Source organism: Bidens hawaiensis, unplaced genomic scaffold, assembly GCF_021521415.1.
Source record: "Bidens hawaiensis isolate Kalapana, Puna unplaced genomic scaffold, B.hawaiensis_p1.1 tig00000296_1, whole genome shotgun sequence".
NCBI classification, from domain to species: domain Eukaryota; kingdom Viridiplantae; phylum Streptophyta; class Magnoliopsida; order Asterales; family Asteraceae; genus Bidens; species Bidens hawaiensis.
Window position 1 is genome coordinate 4,129,612 of NW_027491024.1, and position 19,473 is coordinate 4,149,084.

Genomic DNA, 19,473 nt, shown 5'->3' on the forward strand with positions numbered 1-19,473 from the left:
AAGACTAATTGTGATAAAGTCAGCTACCATGTTTTCTCAAACAATAACAGTTTGAGAGGTGTTGCATTAAATTTTGATATGAAATTAATTATTCGTTTATGAACGAATTGAGGCATCTAAATTTTCATATCGAATGCATTCATGATATGCTTAAGGATCCTATAACTAAAGGTCTATTACCCATAAGAATTATGAAAGAGCTTATAATCATGAGGGGTTTATTAATGACCATGTACAACTGCATATCGTACTATGAATGATTAACTATTAATTTTCCTCATCAGTTTTGATTTTTTATGTCTCTTAATATGTTCTGCTTGCATAATGACATATAGACAAATTATTATACAAATCAAACGTTTGAAGGGCCTACTTGAAAATTTTTGATCATAACTACTTGGGTTTTAAATAAGGACTGCAATATGATTAATGGGGGGTCTTGAGCTGATGTTCAATTCAATGACTGTATTTCTCTACTCCAGTTTTAAGTTTAAAGCTAAAATGAGTGTTAACTCCTGATCAGGCTTATCTAATACTCATAATAAATGATTACTCGGCCAAGTGGGAGAATGTAAGAATAATATATAATAATATATATTTATATATGACCATTATATCATTTATATTATAATAGATCAAAATATTAATTATATCTTATTATATATTAGTTTGGTAATTGTTGATGTGCCATATTAACTATAATTAACTAATAAAGGGTTTCCCCTTGGGTGCATATATATAGAGAGAATAATAACATCATAACCTAATCTCACACACATACAATTTTGTGTACCTCCTCTCACCTAAACCGGGTTCCTCTCAAGAACCCTAACACCATCCTTAACTATACACCCTAAAGGGGAACTCGATTAACCTGACAACTATGTCGTTTACATCATTCTCCGATGCAGTTAGTACTCTCCATGCTATAACATGTACATATATAATTATATGTTTATCATATTATTCATGTATTCTATTATCACCATGAGGAATTGATCAACACAATATTTTGGTTAGCGAAAGTTGATACTTATTTTGACGTTCCGTACATGTTTCGAGCCTGAAATCATATAGATTTCAAGCCATTAGACCAGAATACCAACTATTATTCATTCTTTATTTAACAATTTTAGTATACATATAAGCATAATTATGTATGTATGTATCATGTATGAATCCGTTGATTCTTTTTAATTAATTTATTTATTTAAAATATAAATAAGCCCACTATACACCCATAAACATTGTGTATTTCTTAGGTTCTAAGTTTCCAAAAACAGAAACCAACTGACTAACTAACTCATGTTTCCATTCTTAGCATACTTGTCGACCTGCGAGAAGTCAAGATCCTTATCCATTCCACTTGCAAGAAGAAACCTGAAATGATCACAAATTCCAAATTTAGTAAGACTATCTATGTATTAATGCTGCAGATACGAAGACTTACTTATCTAAGAAAACTTGAGCCATTGATAAGCAACCACCAGGCACAGATGACTGCATATTAACTGCTATATTTGGGTTATGAATACTTTGTCTAATGTGTATCCATCCATATTGTCCACTTTCGTCGTTTGAAACCTTAGCCCTAAACATATATGTCAAGGTTATATCAAAATAAACTATCACATACAAGCCGGAGTTATATAATTCGTTACTAATCCTAGGAACATTAACTTATACCTGTACATTTGAGCATCAACAGGAGCAGGAGTGTCGTTGGAATCAACGAGGCAACCGTCACTTACCCAACAATCTCCACAAGCATCTAGCTCCCATCCTGCTAGTCTCCCTTCCTGTAGGCATGTAGATTTACGTATGAAAAAAGCATTTAACTAGTTAATTAAAATAAAGAAAATGCCCACTTGAGCCACATTTTCCATAAATGTCCGCACAAAATCACGTAGAAACCACAACTTTTAATCATTAACTTGACGAGAATTTTAGCCAGTCAATTTCTGCCATGTATCGAGTTACTGTCGAGTCGAAGGGATTTTTTTTTTTCAAATATTAGTGCTGCCGAATAGATTTTTCTGGCGTTCGACGAGATTTTGTTGATGTCTGACATGATTTTTCGACATCCGACGTTTTTTTGGATTAAAAACGACAAGATTTTGCTTGTGTCTGACGGAAAATTTTAAATTAAGGCGGCAACGGTTTTTAATAATAAATAGGAAAAAGACTCGTCGGGGACACCCCTGTCAGTCGGCCTAAAATCCGGCGGACCGACATAGACAAGAAGTGCAGAAATCTCGTCCGGCCATACGGTTTTCTAAGAAAAGTTGGTTGGTTTAACGTAAAAATGACAAATGGAGTGATCTTGTTTGTTGAAAATTTCGTCGATTAATGATTAATTAAAGGTGTCTGGTAGACAAAATTAAGAGTGAACATTATAGAAAAAAACTGGTGAAATGAACATAAACTTTACTTTAACCGGTTAAATTGACATTTTGTGCCTTTACATATTGCTAACTGATAATGTCATAATGAATACCTATAATACATACATTTGGATAACATTTGTTTGAAGGTATGGATTTTTGTTACCTCTATGTAGGTTTTGAATGTCTCAATGATCTCAATGGCTCGAGCCTTGGCATGTTTAGGCTCGGAAAGTATGTCCATTCTTAGTTCTACTGATTCTAATGGCTCTTCAAGATCTTTTATCAAACTTCCAATTCCTTCATTTGACCCCTCTAGTTTCATTCTTACCATCTCTATAATGATCTTTACCACCATATATGCACCTACACAACACAATATATAGCAATGATTTAATTTGATATTTGATTTACTGACAATACTATATTTAAAATTAGCCTGAACACGTGGTTTTGTTTATTTTTTGTTGAATTTCAATAAAAAAATTATTGAAAACTAAGTTGTATTCAAAGTTTAGTATTGTAAATACGTTGTTTTAGGGACAATATGCATGGTTCGGGTTGGGTCGGTTTTGAGTTAAAATCAAACCAAAAACCAAAACTTTGAAACCGTTTGGTTTCGGTTTTCGTCTTGGTTTCGGTTCATTTTTGGGTTTTTCGGTGTTTGCCATTTAATCTTGGAAATTTTAGGCCGAAAAAAGAAGTTGGCCGAAAATAATGAATTTAGGTATAAATAACCTTGTTAATTACTAATTAATTGATTAATATACATTTTACCAAAAACATTTGAGTTACATATTTATTAAATTCTTATAAATTACTTAGAATAAGATATAGAAAAATAAAAAGAAAAATAAAAATCTAGAAGTTTGGTTAAGTTTTTACAAAAACATAGAACCAAAACATAGTTTTTTTCAGTTGGTGGATCAGTTTTTTCGGTTTCTTGCACAGAACGCCGGCCCCTCTGTTATTTAAATAAAAGTTCGATTTTCAATAAAATTTTGTATGGGAATGTAAAAAAAGAAAAAACTACAGTAATTTTCTTTAAGAGCACCATGACCAGATGTTTCCATCATAAGTTGTGCATTAACACCGTCTTCATTAAGCTGAACACCCTTGTCAATAACATTCCGGTAACCGACACGATACAAACAATGTTGGCCGCCACGATCAGTAATAAACCGCGTCAAAGCCATACTGGTTCGAGCATCGGTCACGATGGTCGCACCAGGATGTTCCTTTAAGACAATGGCAGCCATAAGTGCAATCAACTTGTCACCATTTATGGGGTTTCCTTCTTTGTCCACAACTCCACTACGGTCCACATCGGTATCGAAAACAATGCCGAGATCAGCCGATGACTCGAGCACAGCGGCTCGTGTTACAGACATTGCCACCTTGTCCTCAGGGTTAGGGATATGGTTTGGAAACATACCGTCTGGTGTTAGGTTTAAAGAGCCAAATGTGTCTGCACCTAACTTGTCTAATACATCAAACGTAAAGAACCCCCCTGACCCATTTCCAGCGTTCACTATTATCTGTAAATTCAAATAGGAATGATAAATGAACCCGAATCTAACTACATACTAGTAAATTAACGTGAAACATTGGAGACGGGTAATGGAACACATATTAATTGGATATGTGACTGGCATTGAAATTAGCTTTAAAATTTTTCACGGGGTGTATGGTATTAGATGATACCCGAGGTATATATTATATCCATTTTCCCAAACCAAACATTGGTTCTTAGATAGTATAGTATAGTAATTCACCCACTCTAATGCTCTATCTTTAGTTTTTATATTTATAATTCTTTAGGTAAAATAATTAATTAAATAGTGCCACACATCTAAACATCTAAGACATTTACATGAATTAGGTTATTTTCTTTTCTTATGTTTTTGTTATGAAGGTATACAAGTACCTGAAAGCCTTCAAGAGGAGTGTCATAATGTTGTGGATGATTCACCCTCTCCTTGATGATGTCTCGAAGATGTTTTGCGTAAACACTCATGAAATCGACTCGTGTAGGAGTCGTTCTGAGTAAAGTTGACACTTTCGTTAACTGATTGACGTACTTAAAAGCAGCTTTGTCGCATATTTCTTCAACCTCCGAAGATGTTAGTCCTCCTTTTTTTGTAAAAAATTTAAGACCATTTCGTGTGTATGGCAAGTGAGAAGCTGTCATCTATAATTTTAAGTTAACTAAATACTGCCAGCATAAAATTCAATATTACCATCAAATCAATAATAATTTTGATGCAAGGATAACCATGTTATCTAATTAATTTTTATTTTATTAATATAAAATTTATGTTACTTTTATGTCTTATTTTTTTTATATTATAATGTCTAAAATTACAAATTCTGACGGTGCTCACAAATAAATACGAATTACGTCGGTCCTCACAAATAATTTACTTGGAACTCACAAAATAATTTGGTCAGTTCACACACAAATGTTTGGTCACTTCACACACAAATGTGGTTGGATCACACTCAAATTTGGTCGGTTCGACGTATTTGCCATAGTCATTTAGATTTTGTTGGACGATCTTGAAAATCAATTAGTCAAAGTGCACATTTTAGGAATTTTCCATGGAAGTAATTTAGTTCTATGTAAATTTCTCAGTCATGCACATAGCGAGGTACTTTATTAGAACAAAAAAAAAGTAAAAAATTAATAGACTACAAAAATAATATTTCCATTTCTTCATCATACAATATATTTAGCGGTGGTTGGGATTTCTTATTTTTACCCCCATTTAAAAATAAGGATTCCCAAACACCCCTTAGTACAATAATAGTGTTTCCCTTCTCAAAACAAATTGATTCTAATGAGACAAAAACATTAAAAAAAAACCTTGTTATTTAGTTGTCACATTTAATAAACGTCATTCTTTAAAAAACTCAAAACTCATTTAGTTAAAAATTATAAACACATATAAAAAAATTGTCACGTCATCATCATCTTTTGCATTTTTTTGTTTTTGTTCAACACCCCCTGCCCACCATCTACAAAAAAGCCTTGTTTTCTAGTTTTTTGGAAAAACTTGTGCAAAAAGTGCTTTCTAAAGACACCTTTCACAATAGATAAAAGCAGTGTTTTGAAACCCGATTCGGCCTGACCGGTCGGACCAGTCCGACTGGGACCCGGTCTCTATACCGGGTCGGGTAGGTATATTTGGGCCGTTTTGAAAAACCCGACTGGTTTTGCGGGTCGACGGTCGGCTCGGACCGGTCCGACCGATTGACCCGGTGGGTGAACCGGTAAACCCAATTTTGTCATTAAATTCAAAATGAAATGTGCATGCAGGGATTCGAACTTGGGACGTTTCAGAGATAGAAACTTTAATAGTTACCGATGAGCCAATCAACCAAACTTCATTAATGTTTCCATCGATCAAGCATATATCATATATATTTAAAAACAATGTATAAAACATAGATAAACATTAAAGTTTGTTATTATGTTTATCTTTGGTTATTATTATTTTTTATATGTATATGAATTATTAATATATATATATATATATATATATATATATATATATATATATATAATATATATTTAAATTATTTATGACGTCATCCGGGTCAAAGACCGGTCCATACTCCCAAATCGGTCCGACCTTTGACCTGATAAAACGTTCGGGTTATGTCTAAAAACATTGGATAAAAGTTAATGATATGAAAAAAGTCCTAAAAATCACCCATAACACCACATTATCATTATCATGATGCTCTAATGGGCTTGTTACAAAAGTGTGATAATAGGTTGTACACTTGTACATATATGGTCAGAAAATAAATAGGTAAGTAATGGACTTAAAAAATGAGAAGAAAAGACTAATAAGCGTGTAATATTTCAAATTGGGTTAATTCTTATATGATACAAAGTGATTGGTGTCGCTAAATTTTGATTGGGTCACTTGATGACATCATACTTATCAATTGTATTTTTTTTTCTTTTTGCTTTTGTTTGTTTCATTTTTTTAGTTAATGTTTTTTGCTTAGGATCAGGATCATGAGAGAACCTTTTTGAAATTGAGAACCATGAGAACCATTTTGGACCACAACAAACTCAAAAATAAAAAAAATCATAAAATAAAATAAAACAAAAAAATCAAAAAAGTAAAAAAACCAAAATTCTTATTTTATCATCCGGGTTTTATAAAAAAAAACTCGGTTTAGCTAAATTATATACACATATGTATAATATATACATATATGTACATTTACATGTTTTTTTGTACACATGTGTATAATTTAAGATAAATGATGTTGTACATATGTGTATATTACGTAACTAAATATTAAATAAAAGTATACATATGTGTATAATACAACGTTTTTTTTATTTTTTTTTCTATTTTTTATTTTTTTAATGAAACCGGAATGAAATATAAGACTTTTGTTTTTTTTACCTTTTTAAAATTTTTATTATGTTTTATGATTTTTTTAAATATTTTTTTTAAAGGTGTTTTTAGTAATCCAAAATGGTTATCAAAGTTCTCAATTTGCAAAGGGTTCTTTTAGGATCCTTACCCTATATATATGTATGTGTGTGTGTATATATATATATATGATCAGGATCATGAGAGAACCTTTTTGAAATTGAGAACTATGAGAACCATTTTGAACCACAAAAACCCAAAAATAAAAATATCATAAAATAAAAAAAACACAAAAATCAAAAAAGTAAAAAACCAAAATTCTTATTTTATCATCCCGGTTTTATAAAAAAAAAACTCGGTTTAGCTAAATTATATGCACATATGTATACTATATACATATATGTACATTTACATGATTTTTTTGTACACATGTGTATAATTTAAGATAAATGATACTATACATATGTGTATATTACGTAACTAAAGATTATATAAAACTATACATATGTGTATAATACGATGTTTTTTTTTAATTTTTTTTATTTTTGTCATTTTTTTAATGAACACGGAATGAAATATAAGAATTTTGGTTTTTTTACTTTTTTAAAATTTTTATTATTTTTTGTTTTATGATTTTTTTAAATATTTTTTAAAGGTGTTTTTAGTGGTCCAAAATGGTTCTCAAAGTTCTTAATTTACAAAGGGTTCTCTTAGGATCTTTACCATATATATATATATGTATGTGTGTGTGTGTATATATATATAAACTAATTATTTAACTATATATTGAAACGGATATTGTATGAAATTTTAAAGTTTTATAAGAAAATATATTCTACTCTACATACAAACAAGTATATAAAATATTTTTACGGTTAGATTCGGTTCGTTTACAGCACTATGTAAGTCTATTAACAATTGATAACTATATTGATTACCCCGGGTATGTAGTGTCTTAAGTTTTATCAATTACTCGTGTATTACTTGTAACTCAAGCTAGTAATAATATATAAAGTAAAAGCAGTGAACACTATTTAATTTAATCTTTTAAGAGTATTCACAACAGCTCCTTAATAAATATGAGTGTGTTCTCTATATCTTATGGAGTAATTGTTAGTGGTTGCGAGTGATTGTAAATGAATGAGAGAGAAGAAATTGCATGAGTAAATTTGGAAAAAACACTTTTCACACTCAATAACTTTTTAAGACTGTTTTAAAGTGACTTTGAGTGAATGTGAAAAAATAAATGTAATGACAAAATTATAGAAATAAGAAAGAAAAATTATAATTTTTTAATAAAATTATAGAAATAAAGATGGAGAATCATATAAATATTTTTTTTAAACAAATTCTCTTAAAAAGAACTATTTACACATAACCACTATATAATTTTCACTTACTTCCGAAAATGAAATGATCTATAATAGTATGATATGCATTAAAAGTTTTCAAATATAGTATTACTTTCATTATATTATTCACATGCAAATTAATTTATTATGAAAATGGAATAAGCGAACACACGTACCATTATGGAAGCATCATATGAAAATGGTGGCAACACTGTGCTCATGAAACATGCCGGTGTCGTCGCTAGTCCCATATGATACGTTACGCAACCAGCCCGACCCAAACCCGAAAATATTGCCACACTCAAAGATGCACCCGATATCCGTGGGTCCCGCCCGAGCGAAACCCTGACATCTTCCACTTGTCTTCCTTTCTCCTTCACCAATCCATTTATCACCCACTCTCCAAAACTCTCAGCTATAGCTTCCGCTGCCGGCGGTGTAAGGTTCACCTTCCTACCCGGCTCCCCTTCCACGGCCACCCCACGGACATCCGACCCGTTTTGAAGCCTTTTGATTTGTCCAATTTCTTCGTCCAACCCGAGTTCATTGTAGTTTGCAGTGGTGGAAGATTTGGGTGACATGAGAGTTAGTTTTGAAGGAATGGAGAATGGGAATAATTTGAGGAGGGGTTTTAGGTGTAGATATTGAACATGATGATGGGAAGTTATGATTAATATGAATGTTGCTATTTAGAGAAGTTGAGGGGACTAAAGTGGAAGACATTGTGTTTTGGTTTTATGAAGATAAGTGTTAGGGTTGGGTTGCTAGCTAGCTTTCAAGATTTGAAAGAGATGAAGTTTAGACCAGTCAAGAAATAAGGGAAGATAAGATTTTTTGAACTCAATATATACCATAACCTTGTTTCGAATATCCTTACTACAACAAAAATATCTCTAAACAAAATTCCAAATTCATCTCAAGGGCTTTTTGGTAATTTGGACGTTGTGCATGGTGTAGGAGAAGCATGATGGTTCAAATATCACATTTTGATTTTACACTTGAAGAAATGAAACTAAAGCTGTGATTAATATTTATAAGATTGGCTTATATAGTTATATATACATTTGAGTGAAAAACTTGGTCTAGGCTTTGAAAGAAAGATTATTTCAGTGGTGAATTTCGTTTCTTAATTTGTTTGGTTAGCAGGATTTGATGCAATTAGAATCTCATTTCAATTCATACTGTGTTTAATTAGCTGTATTTAGAATCTTGTTTTTGTTTGTAATGTCTTCAGTTGAGAAATGAATTGTAAATTTGTTATATATTTCATCAAATTAATTAATGCGTTTATAGTTTATATAAATTCAGCAATATCTAAAAGCTATGAAGAGTTGAAGACATTCAACAAAAGTCATTGTAATTACTAACCACTCATGCGACTTGAATCCTCAATTACATGAAAATGGACGTACATATACGTCTCAACGCACGCCCAGTAAGGTCAACACAATAACATAAAACAAAAAAATACAATGGTAAATACACATTACACAATGATTTGGAAAATAAAACACAATGGTAATTATTTAATACACAATGACCTAAACATAATACACAATGACTAAAACAAAATAATGAGTAGAAAGGCACAATAACGAACATGGGACAAAATGATGAGCATAAAGACACAATGTTGAACAAAAGACACAATGATCTATGTTTTGTTTTAAATTTTATCTTTAATATGTGTCACGATTGAAAAAACACAATACAGTTGGCGATGCATGAGGATACACGGGGTTATTTCAAGATGTTATTTGATCATTTGGAGGTACCTATACCTGAGTCGATGGCGGCACCTACCGGAGCGGGTGGATCAGGAGATGTTGGTGTTGAGATGCATAAGGAAGGAGGCTTGGAAATCGGCGAGGCAGGTGATGACGAGTAGAAGGTGATGGTAGCAGTAGCAGCAGCCGATTAATTTTGGGTTTATCTTTTATTTCCCTTATTTTTGTTTTTATCTCATGATGGTCTGTACCTAAATAACATAATAACCAAATGGAAAAATTTGTATGGGATAATCGGTTGGGTAATACATGCATAACTTTTATAACTATTGTTGTTTATTTGTATATTTATGTTGTATTTGATCTTTATGGGTGTAGTTTACTATAAACCTTCACGAGACCTCACTCGTCTACCCGAGCTACCTTAAAGGGCTTGTTGCATATGTTAAATGCAATCGTGATTCCTACGAAAGTGAGTTAGGTCTTTTAGCATATTTACTCGTTTAACAAATTTAATTATGAAATTTATTTAACTTGGCTTGGTAGTTAAAATTAACGGTTTTGCAAATGGTTTAAAAGATCTATCCTAACAGTTGAAAGAAGCGTGCTACTACTAATGCCAAGTAGATGTCTTTGGTCATGGTCAGTTTTTAAGCTTCTCGAATGTTTTTCTATCAAATGTTTTCAAAAAGGGAAATTAAAATGGACCGTTTAGATGGGGATAATGAGTCATGGGGACGAGTACACATGTTTCATATCGGCAGCCTAATTCCTCTTGTGCGTGTGTAAGATTTGCTATATATATAAAACACATATAATACATAGATATATACACAAGTCATATTAGTCCCATTAAAGAGAGTAACCGGTGTATTGATATCACCACCTGTATGAAGAAATAGAATTGTAGAAAATCCATATTGGCCATTACATAAAAAAATAAAAAAAAAATAACACTCCCTACCCTACATTATTTCATAGAAGCTAAGTTTGTGTCTTTTCCTTTTCATTTGATAAATCCACATTACAAGCCTTGTTTTCCTTGGCCTTTTATTATTTTTAACCATGTGGATGAAATTCGGTACGCCAAGAGTTGTATATAAGTTGTTTGTCGAGCATAGTACACAATGTAAGTATGTCTCAAATCATTATTTGTATATATGAGTATAAAAAAAAGTTTGAAAAATCAAAGAAAATATCCAAAAAGAGTTAATGTTTAAGTCAGTTCATTTGTATATAGCAGGCAGTTGTAATTTTGATTGTTTGTTTGGTAGTATAATCGAGTTTCATCCACCATAAGTCACTAACTAAATCCTCTTCCGCACCCTAATCTAAGCCACGTAAAAACCTTAGTCCTAGTCTTTATGCAATCGGTAGATAATGGGTGGAGATATGACTTGCTTGCAAGCTTATTACATTGTGTTCAACTTGGTATAGATGGTAGAGAGATAGTAGCATACTTTTTGTTGGTCCAAATATTAAATTGAGAGGAGATATATTATATTATGAGGGGTGTGAACATGTGTGCCTTAACCGGAAACAAAGTACACTCGTTTGGGTGGTTCCATGGTTTTAAAATGTATTATATTAAAAGTATTTGGAAGGTTATCATTCTTGACAGTGTCAGTTCTTGGGAATTCGGTATGACCTTATACCTTACTAGTATTAATAACGATAATTTAGGAACCATCGATCGAGGTGTATGTTGCATGAGAGTTTGCTTGAGGGCAAGCAAACTATAAGTGTGGGATGTGATAGTTGGGTGTAAAGTCGTGTGTTTTATTATGTTAGTTTTTTAAGTTTAGTTTAAATATTATGTGAACTTTGGTACTTCAAGCGTGTTTATGTGTTTCAGGGTCCAAGACGTTAAGGATGCTTATCGGGGTGAATTACGGGCTTGGAACAAAGACTTAGAAGAGTGGAAGTGGTCAGCACGCTTTCCTATGTAGAAAACAAGAAGAAAACAAAATCCCTATCAAACGACCCATTCGCTCGACAAGAAGGGACCAGGTGAAGACTCTCCGCACACCGCGAAGCAGTTAAAAAGGAACCCTGACTATTTTGACCCTCGCGCGACGCGAATGACCTAGCTCAAACGCGTTCGCGCGATGCTATTTAGTCATGGACGGGAAAACTAAACCTTTTTATAAAAATGCGAAGGGAAAGGAAAAAAACAAATCGAGGAAAAGAACACAAAGAAGGAAAAAGAGGAAGGGTCATTTAAATTTATCAGACCAATTTGTCAGGATTGAGACAGAAGACATCATGGGAAATGATTTAGACCAATCAACATTCCTAAAGATAATCCATTGCTCACATGTACGTTTTGCAAGAAAGTCGGTCATTCTTAAAGACAATCCATTGCTCACAGAAGGAAAACAATTGTATGCTTCAACTACGGAGAAAAATGACATTTCAGCATAGAATGTCCTAAAAAGACAAGTAACGCAAGTGGAAGCGGTGCTAAGAAAGGAAATGCCAGAGTATGCTAAACGCACAAGAAGCATCTGGTAACCAAGAATAAAAGGAGACAATAGTATATCAAAAGAATATCCAAGATTCAAAAACATTAGAATAACTAATAGTTTAGCTAACTCTTATAAACTGCTTGTAAACTCGTTTCAAATGAGAAATTTGTAACAGTACGAGGGTATTGATATACTGATATTTATATATATATTTCCCTTGTATATTTTATTATTTTTTGTTCGCTTTTAGTTAAGATTTGTATACTACTAACATACTTGTGTTTTGTAGGTTCCGGGAGTTGAACGTGGTTGAAAAGGGCGAAAAAGGAGTTAAAATATGCTAAAACGACAAGCCGGAACGAATCAGGGTTGAACTATAAAGATAACCAGTCGGACCGGCCGAAGCCGGCCCTCCTTTAGAGCATTATTTGATATACTGATATATATATATATATATATATATATATATATATTTCCCCTTTATATTTTATATAATATTTTATTAGGTTTTATTCGTTTTTAGTTAAGATCTGTATACTACTAGCATATTTGTGTTTGTAGGTTCCGGGAGTTGAATATGGTTGAAAAGGGCGAACTACGAGTTAGAATATGCTAACACGAGAAGACAGAACGAATCAGGGTTGACCCGAAATATAACCGGTCGGACCGGCCGAATCCATCCCTCCTTTAGAGCACGCCGCACTGTGCGACCATCTTGTGCCTTCTGGTCGTGCGATGCCAAAAGGGTTAACTTCCAGAATTTTCCACGAATTGTCTGGTTTTGGGCCCAGTTTCACAATAGAAACACCCTTAACCCTTAACCTGAAAAACACCCTACGAATAGCAGCTGAATATGGAGTTTCTTGGAGCTTAGATTTGAGCTATTTGGCGGTTTTGAAGGCAAGGAATCAACTGGCAAAGAGCTTTACAATCGATATTGAATACTGCGTGTTTTATCACCTTTAATCTTCCGTTTTCATTATTTTAACCATGTTTTCTTTCATTATTATTTTGTTTGATTTTCCGATGCTAGGCTAAACATTACAGACTACCTAAGCTATCGATGAACCTGCGTTGATGTTTGATTTTAGTTGGATTATTATTTTTCCTTATGGTTTTATGAGTTAGTAAATTGTTTGGTTTATTTAATTGATACATATTTATGCTTAGTATTGTTTGATATAGTTTTATTATTCCACATTATCCTTGGTGATTGTTTAATATAATAGGATTTTGTTTGGTCATTTACTATGTGTTTTGACTAGTTTGTGATTGAATTCGAATATGATCATAGTAATAGTATTATTAGTCAAACAAATAAAAGTGTGCTTCTAACTTAGAAAGCTGTAAGGTGATATGTTATCTGTTAGATCTTTGTTAATTAATATTGCTAGATTTAGTTATTCGTAAGGAGTCCGTCTAGGTTAGATTAGTTAACATTGTCTAGTGAGTCAATTGAGTTTATTAAATTACCTTTGATTTTCGCACTGTAAGGTAGGATTTCATTATAAAGGTAGTCGTTCATAATTATTTAAATAACCGTAAGGGAGTTTAATATATAAAACGGGTGTGTCTTAAAACTTATTAGAAACTCATAGGTGTCTTCTTGAGAAGGGTTAGGGTTCCTATTCGGGTTTTCTTTTAAGTGTCTATTCTATGATCTCAATCCATAACAAGTATTTTCCAACTATTTGATAACTGAAACTTTGGGGATTCCAGCCTAGGTGGTTTTTCATCATCATCTAAGTCAGTCAAATTAAGTTGTCTTGTGTTTTATTACTTGTCTTTTCTCAACTAGTTATTTTATTAGTTTAATATTATTTAGTTTAATACCACCCTTTTAATAACTATAAAATAAAAAGTCGTGTCAGTTTGTCGAGTCTAATTAGTTAATTTACGTAGTTAAAAGAGTCTCGTGGGTTCGATATCCGAACTTACTTAGCTTTACTAGAGTACATACCACATCGTCGTTCACAAGGACCACCACTGGATAATCTTGGACTTTCTCCGTTGAAGTCTAAGGCCAGTTCATCATAAGAAAAACCACCGTCAGAGTCTGATTCTACACCGAAATCATCACCGCAAAGTTCACCACCATCAAGTCCGAGAAGTTTACCAGACATTCAAAAGGCTAACAACAGGACTATTTCCGAGAAAGCTTTCGATGGTTTCACCGGAAACCATTCGTCCATCATTATTCTCGAGATCAATAACCCAAATTCATGGCAGATTTCATCATACATCATGAATGCTCTCAGCCAAACTAACCAATTTCATGGGCGTGAAGACGAAGATGCACCAGCACACATTAACCACCTCAGGCGTGTTCTTAAGACTTTAAACTTACAAGGTGCTACTGACGATGCTATATTCTTACATTTATTTCCATTTTCACTTGCAGGACGGGCCGCCACTTGGCTCGATTCTCAACCAGTAGGATCATTCACTACTTGGGATGCACTTCGTTCAGCATTTATCAAGAAGTATTTCTCGCATGCCAAAGCATCTTACCTTTGTGATCAAATCCACTCCTTTTCACATGGAGTTGGATGAACCTTATTATCAGGCGTGGGAGCGTTTTTAGAATCTTTTGTCTCGTCATTCATAGAATGGTCTCACACCATCGACTCTCATTGAGAAATTTTACAATGGACTGAATTATGAAACTCAAACTCGTTTCGACAATGCTGTGGGGGTAATCTGATGGATAGGAAGAATGTCACGAAATGCAATGAATTGTTTGAAAGTTTTGGCCAATCGGAGTACGCTAAAAGGCCACGTCACGGGAATCCCTCTCCCAACACTAGTAGACCCTCATCTTCTAGAGGTGTGCACCAAGTTAATCAAGATACTAGTGTGTCTGTTACTTTCGAAAGTTTAACTAGAGAGGTGAAGAAACTCAAAAGCCAAGGTTAAAATGTGAGTTATGCAAGGGTGGTCATGGTAGTTTAGAGTGTCCGTTGATGAATCAAGAGGTGGATTTTGTAGCTGGTCAGAACAGGTTCACAAATGCTTATAACAGTAACAACAATCCAAACTGAAACAACTACAAGAACCCGAATCAAAGCAATTCAAATTGGCGCCTGTCCGGTGCACCACCTGGTTTCCAAGCTACTTTTAACCAGATGCAAGATCAGTATAATAACGTGGGTTAGAATGTTCAGAGTTCGAGTAATGGGCGAGGAGTGAGTACTGAGCATGATATGAGTGGTGGAATGGGAAGACTAGAGGAGATGATGAAATAGATACTTGATCAGGCCACGCAGAAAACTTTAACTGATCATGACTTGCTTTTAAGGAATCATCCGTCCGCCATCCTTGATATTCAGAGGTCTGTAGGAGACATAGGCCCTCGTTTAGAGGAGAGACCTCCTGGTCATTTTTCAGGTAATCCTCAAACTAATTTGGCTGCTCAACTAAAAGCCATCTCCACTCGTAGTGGTAGGGTTTTAGGTCTGGAGAAGGTTGGTAACGAGGTTGAGATTGATGGGGAGGATGAGTTGATAGATGAGGAGATAGATATGGAGGCGCCTGGAAGGGTACAACCTAAGCTAGGCCCAACTAGTATCGCACCAACCAGTGAGCCTATAGTGGAAGGAGCGTAGAGAAGAAACCGAGAGAGGTTAGGCCATCACCGCTTATTGATCATGCTCTTGTCCCGTTTTCCTCTCGCCTTAAGCATCAAAAGTATGGGCATTTTATTGATATGTTTAGACAGCTTAAGATTAATCTTCCTTTTATCGAGGCCCTCCAACATATGCCTAAATATGCTAAGTTTTTGAAAGATCTTCTTAAATGAAAGGATAGGTTGGAGGAGCTTTCAACTGTTCCACTGAATGGAGAGTGTACTGCGGTTGTTCTAAATAGGTTACCAGAAAAATTACCCGATCCAGGAGTTTTCACCATTCCATGCCTTTTTGGAATGGACACGACGTGCCAAGCATTGGCAGATCTAGGAGATAGCAAAAACCTCATGTCGTATTCTTTGTATGAAAAGCTAGGCCTAGGAGAGCTCACCCCTACTCGCATATCGTTATCTTTTGCCGATCGTTCCATTAAGTATCCTAGTGGGTCGTTATTAACGAACGAACATAATATTTTCTTAACGAACTAACATGAACAAGGCCTTGTTCGTGTTCGATTGGTTCGTTTACAGCGCTAGTCGTTAAGGTCAATAATTTGGTATTTCATACAAGTATTTTAATTTTTAATTAAGAATATTTTGTAATTTAAAAGTATGGCATATGATAAAAGATGTATATATAAAGAAAAGTTATTAGATTTATAAAATAATATTTAATTGTCATAATAACCGATTATCAATATTTCCAACTCTCGTTTTCCCCGTCTCAAATACCTTTTAATCTTTGTTAGACCATTTGTTAACTCGTAATATTTCTCAATTATTACTACTTAGGGATTTTCCCGTTGAGGCATCTCAAGTGTGACGTTTATTCTCTTACTACTCTTAACGCAATTATTCTTTTTCTTATTTCTAAGGTGAGTATCACAATCCCCCCCCCCCTTTTTACTATTTTGGGGACATATGCGTTCGTAGATATTTTATTACTATATATTACTCAACTTGCAACTGTTAGTCATGTGTGTCTAACAATTTTTGCCTAACGTGCTATATTCTTATATGCTTTATTTTCATACATTTCGGAGAGGTTCAACGTGTTCTCAGACTAGTATGATCATACGCCCCTTGTGTTAGCCATCATCCATTTCATATGGCATCGAGCTTACCGACAACATATTTACTTGCTCATTTGGTTAAATTGCTTATCTCACTTGACACAGTTTGCTCTTTTATTTATTATTATATATCCACAAAATTTGGTGGTTTAATCACTTAACATAGTGTTGATAAAGCCTATATGTTTTTTAAACGCATATACAGGTTATCGTGTGATGTGATTCTCAAGCTTGTTTCGAAGAAAACTTGAGATTGCATGCTAGAGAGAAGAAACAAGAAATTAAATTTTTATTTTTGTCTTTACTTATCTTAATTATGGTTTATGTACTTGGTATTTGACAATAGTTGGATTTATTTAATTTAAATTAATAGATATTATAATTTTAATTATTGCGTGATAGTACCTTGAGAGCTGTGAGAAATCAGCTCACGCCCCAGCATTTCCGCCGTAGGTTGGTGTGTGATAGATTGGTATCAGAGCCAGAGGTTTTAGATAGGTCGTTAGTGGTGACATAGTAATATGCTTAGAAGCCCCATACGTGCTTATATGTTTGCCTTTATGTGTTCAAAAATTAATTGTTTACAGCTTTCCTTAGTTAAATTATCTTTGCTTATTATTATATCGTTATGCACACACACACAAACAACTCTGAGGCGATGCCTCAATCTTCAAAGAATTTTTCTTAATTAATCAAATTAGATTGCTTTTTATTTTTGGAAAATTCCTTAAGAATTCCCTACTTTTGTTTTTACTCCCTCACCTTAATGCTATGTAGTATGACAAGTTCCTGTAGTAACTGGAAGGGGGGAGAGTATTGTGAGTTGGGCCTTGGCAAACCGGTTCCGAGAACGCAAGGTAAGACACCATTTCTTACCTAGAGGATAACTTGGCCACAAAGTTCAAGCTTGTAGGCAAAAGCGGGAACACAATTGTCATATGACCGACCCCTTAGGTTGTCGAACGTAATCGCATTAGCGGTTGCATTCCCATATTTTTAAACCGAATCCACGGTGGTTCGTGGCTAAATTAGGTCTTTTCCGATTGTTGGGTTTTGATATTTAAATGGTTATTTGAGTGAAAAATCCATGGAACCCATGGGCACTCCTACTATAGATTTCTCAATTTGTTTTGTGTTTTGTTGGAGTAATCATACGTGGTGGTTCACGTGATACTCCATCTACCCACATTTCTATTTCGTTAATTCGTTATTTAAGTTGGGACAGTTAAAATGCTATGGAACGCTCATGGGCCGTCCAACTTCATTGTATTGATAATTCGTTAATTAGTTGGGACAATTAAAATGCCATGCAATGCTCATGGCCCGCCCAACTCAGTTGTTTTAAATCGTTATTTAGTTGGTATAGTTAAAATGCCATGTAACGCTCATGGGCCGTCCAACTCCATTACTTTTGTTTGTTAGTTTTTGTTAGGCCATTCAAATTGTCATGGAAAGCTCATGGGATGCCAACATCCACAAATATATTTCGTTAGTTTATTGTAAAGTTAACTTAATCAACAAAAACTTTAACTTTTAAACTGACCTCCTATAGTTATCACGCATTAATCATTTTACTACATAAACTCATAAATATCTACGCAATGTACCCCTTACTTAACAATATTTTACTTTTATTCCTCATGATATCCCTTATTCTTAAAAGCAAAGTTATCATAAAACAACTAACTTTCTATTATTTAATGATTTCCTCAACTTACCATTCACCTTATAAATCTTTATTTTTGTCCTCATAGAATGTCTTCACTAAGAAACCATCGTCTTCATCAATGTTCCTCTAGTTCTCACGATCGCCGCTTGGCTGCTAGAATCACGAAGGAGTTTGCTGCTGCTATTCCCACAATCATCATCCAAATCCAAAGCCTCAACTCCAATGGATCTGCTACTTAGGCTGCACCCAACAACTATGACTTTCGTAACTTCTTGACCACCAAGCCCACTTCCTTCATGGTGAGGAAAATGCCACTAAGCTACTGCAATGGTTTGAAAAGATGGAGAATGTGCTCATTCACTGCGAATGTCCGGATGCCAAATGGACTAAGTTCGCCTCAAGCATGTTCGAGGACCAAGCTATCACATGGTTGAATGCTTTGAAGGTCGTCCAAGGGTCCGATTTGGTTGTAGCCATGCCTTGGGAGGACCTCAAAGAGGCGATGAAGAAGGAGTTATGCCCTGATCATGAGCTGCAAAGGCTTGAGGCCGAGTTTTGAGAGCTCAAAGAAAGATAGTTGGGATAACTCTACCTACTCTAACCTCTTTCGCGAAATTAGAAATCGTACCACACCTTGTAACCCCTGATAATCGCGGCATTCAGCAATGCATTCGCGGTTTACCAAACATTTTCCGTGAAGCTGTGGTAAGTCGTGATCCCCTAACCGTCGGTGAGGCTGTGGACCTAGCTGCTTCCCTCACCGAAAGTCATGTTA

The 19,473-nt window shown here is 34.2% G+C and overlaps 1 pseudogene across 1 annotated transcript; it reads right to left on the reverse strand.

The window, feature by feature from the left end:
* Positions 1–1,205: 1,205 nt before the first annotated feature.
* LOC143620310 (uncharacterized) lies at positions 1,206–8,956 on the reverse strand (annotated as a pseudogene). Its single transcript, XR_013151320.1, has 8 exons — positions 8,313–8,956; positions 4,312–4,575; positions 3,418–3,922; positions 2,830–2,910; positions 2,551–2,750; positions 1,687–1,799; positions 1,451–1,591; positions 1,206–1,380 (listed from the first exon to the last, which is right to left on the reverse strand). The product of XR_013151320.1 is annotated as an uncharacterized LOC143620310 (transcript).
* Positions 8,957–19,473: the final 10,517 nt, after the last annotated feature.